Raw genomic sequence first — 3,438 nt, forward strand, 5'->3', positions numbered from 1 at the left:
CCTTCTTCGTATTATTCTTTTTTTTACATTCTTCATATTCTACTTCTTCATCTTCTTCATATTCTTCTTCTTCATCATATTCTTATTTGTGACAGGCATTCCTGTAGTTGTTATCTATAAAAGGTTGGACATTACACCTTTCGTTCTGCCCGTCACAAAAGATTTACAACAGGATTTGTCCGCGTTCAGTTTGGCCTGCAGCAGCAGGTCTTTTCCAGGGGCACCACGAGGAGGAACGGACTCACCCCCATACACTGCTTAGTTATCTTCTGCTTATAATTTAGATATTATCTTTTGCTCTGATTTTTAGTCTTATGCTTAATGTTCTTCCGCTTTTTGTTCTGCAGCTTCTTGTATTTCTGCTTCTTGGTTTTCTGTCTCTTGTTTTTCTGTATCTTGGTGCTTGTCTTCTCTTCTTTGTCTTCTTGGTCAACTTCTTCAGGGTCATCTTCTTGGTCTTCTTCGGGGTGGTCTTCAGGGTCGTCGTCTTCGGGGGTCCTCGTCTTCGGGGTCCTCGTCTTCTTCGGGTTGGTCTTCTGGGTCCTCGTCTTCGGGGTCCTCGTCTTCTTCGGGGTGGTCTTCAGGGTCCTCGTCTTCTTCGGGGTGGTCTTCAGGGTCCTCGTCTTCTTCGGGGTGGTCTTCAGGGTCCTCGTCTTCAGGGTCATTGTCTTCGGGGTCCTCGTCTTCTTAGGGTTGGTCTTCAGGGTCCTCGTCTTCAGGGTCCTCGTCAGGGAGATCCAGAGTGATTACCAAGAACCATTTCAAAAAGCTTGAACTTGGAAATGTAGCAGAAGGTACAAGAAAGCTGAGGAACTACCGAGGACCAGCTGACGGTACTGGAACCCGGATGGATAGCAGAAGGTACAAGAGCCAATGGAACTACCGAGGACCAGCTGATGTTACTGGAACTCGGTTACTAAGCAGGAGGTACCTGTGCCAGAAAGCACTACCAAGGACCAGCAGACGTTGGTGGAACTTGGATACCGAGAAGGAGGCACCTAATCCAAAGGCACTGCCGAGAACCAGCTGACGGTACTGGAACCCGGATGGGTAGCAGAAGGTACCCATGTAAAAAAAAAGTTCAAGGCCGCGAGCCGGCCGCAGTTACCAAAACCCACAGTCCTACAGAGGGTGCTTGTCCTATTGGCACTATGGAACCAGCCTTCATTGCCAGATCCCGCAGCCCACATAGGAGTCACCTAAACTGCAGGCACCATAGAGTCGGCTAACCCGACCGCAACACGACAGGACAACGCATTGGAGGCAAAGTGACGTTGACACTACCCGGAAACAGCTGGCGTGCTGGAACCAGGCTGGGCAGGAGGGAGTACCCGTGCCAAAGACACTGCCGAGAACCAGCTGACGGTACTGGAACCCGGATGGGTAGCAGAAGATACAAGAGCAAATGGAACTACCGAGGACCAGCTGACGGTACTGGAACCCGGATGGGTAGCAGAAGGTACAAGAGCCAATGGAACTACCGAGGACCAGCTGATGTTACTGGAACTCGGTTACTAAGCAGGAGGTACCTGTGCCAGAAAGCACTACCAAGGACCAGCAGACGTTGGTGGAACTTGGATACCGAGAAGGAGGCACCTAATCCAAAGGCACTGCCGAGAACCAGCTGACGGTACTGGAACCCGGATGGGTAGCAGAAGGTACCCATGTAAAAAAAAAGTTCAAGGCCGCGAGCCGGCCGCAGTTACCAAAACCCACAGTCCTACAGAGGGTGCTTGTCCTATTGGCACTATGGAACCAGCCTTCATTGCCAGATCCCGCAGCCCACATAGGAGTCACCTAAACTGCAGGCACCATAGAGTCGGCTAACCCGACCGCAACACGACAGGACAACGCATTGGAGGCAAAGTGACGTTGACACTACCCGGAAACAGCTGGCGTGCTGGAACCAGGCTGGGCAGGAGGGAGTACCCGTGCCAAAGACACTGCCGAGAACCAGCTGACGGTACTGGAACCCGGATGGGTAGCAGAAGATACAAGAGCAAATGGAACTACCGAGGACCAGCTGACGGTACTGGAACCCGGATGGGTAGCAGAAGGTACAAGAGCCAATGGAACTACCGAGGACCAGCTGATGTTACTGGAACTCGGTTACTAAGCAGGAGGTACCTGTGCCAGAAAGCACTACCAAGGACCAGCAGACGTTGGTGGAACTTGGATACCGAGAAGGAGGCACCTAATCCAAAGGCACTGCCGAGAACCAGCTGACGGTACTGGAACCCGGATGGGTAGCAGAAGGTACCCATGTAAAAAAAAAGTTCAAGGCCGCGAGCCGGCCGCAGTTACCAAAACCCACAGTCCTACAGAGGGTGCTTGTCCTATTGGCACTATGGAACCAGCCTTCATTGCCAGATCCCGCAGCCCACATAGGAGTCACCTAAACTGCAGGCACCATAGAGTCGGCTAACCCGACCGCAACACGACAGGACAACGCATTGGAGGCAAAGTGACGTTGACACTACCCGGAAACAGCTGGCGTGCTGGAACCAGGCTGGGCAGGAGGGAGTACCCGTGCCAAAGACACTGCCGAGAACCAGCTGACGGTACTGGAACCCGGATGGGTAGCAGAAGATACAAGAGCAAATGGAACTACCGAGGACCAGCTGACGGTACTGGAACCCGGATGGGTAGCAGAAGGTACAAGAGCCAATGGAACTACCGAGGACCAGCTGATGTTACTGGAACTCGGTTACTAAGCAGGAGGTACCTGTGCCAGAAAGCACTACCAAGGACCAGCAGACGTTGGTGGAACTTGGATACCGAGAAGGAGGCACCTAATCCAAAGGCACTGCCGAGAACCAGCTGACGGTACTGGAACCCGGATGGGTAGCAGAAGATACAAGAGCAAATGGAACTACCGAGGACCAGCTGACGGTACTGGAACCCGGATGGGTAGCAGAAGATACAAGAGCAAATGGAACTACCGAGGACCAGCTGACGGTACTGGAACCCGGATGGGTAGCAGAAGGTACAAGAGCCAATGGAACTACCGAGGACCAGCTGATGTTACTGGAACTCGGTTACTAAGCAGGAGGTACCTGTGCCAGAAAGCACTACCAAGGACCAGCAGACGTTGGTGGAACTTGGATACCGAGAAGGAGGCACCTAATCCAAAGGCACTGCCGAGAACCAGCTGACGGTACTGGAACCCGGATGGGTAGCAGAAGGTACCCATGTAAAAAAAAAGTTCAAGGCCGCGAGCCGGCCGCAGTTACCAAAACCCACAGTCCTACAGAGGGTGCTTGTCCTATTGGCACTATGGAACCAGCCTTCATTGCCAGATCCCGCAGCCCACATAGGAGTCACCTAAACTGCAGGCACCATAGAGTCGGCTAACCCGACCGCAACACGACAGGACAACGCATTGGAGGCAAAGTGACGTTGACACTACCCGGAAACAGCTGGCGTGCTGGAACCAGG

This window comes from Phyllobates terribilis, unplaced genomic scaffold, assembly GCF_046119375.1.
Source record: "Phyllobates terribilis strain yellow unplaced genomic scaffold, ASM4611937v1 Scaffold_11__3_contigs__length_659146591, whole genome shotgun sequence".
NCBI lineage: Eukaryota > Metazoa > Chordata > Amphibia > Anura > Dendrobatidae > Phyllobates > Phyllobates terribilis.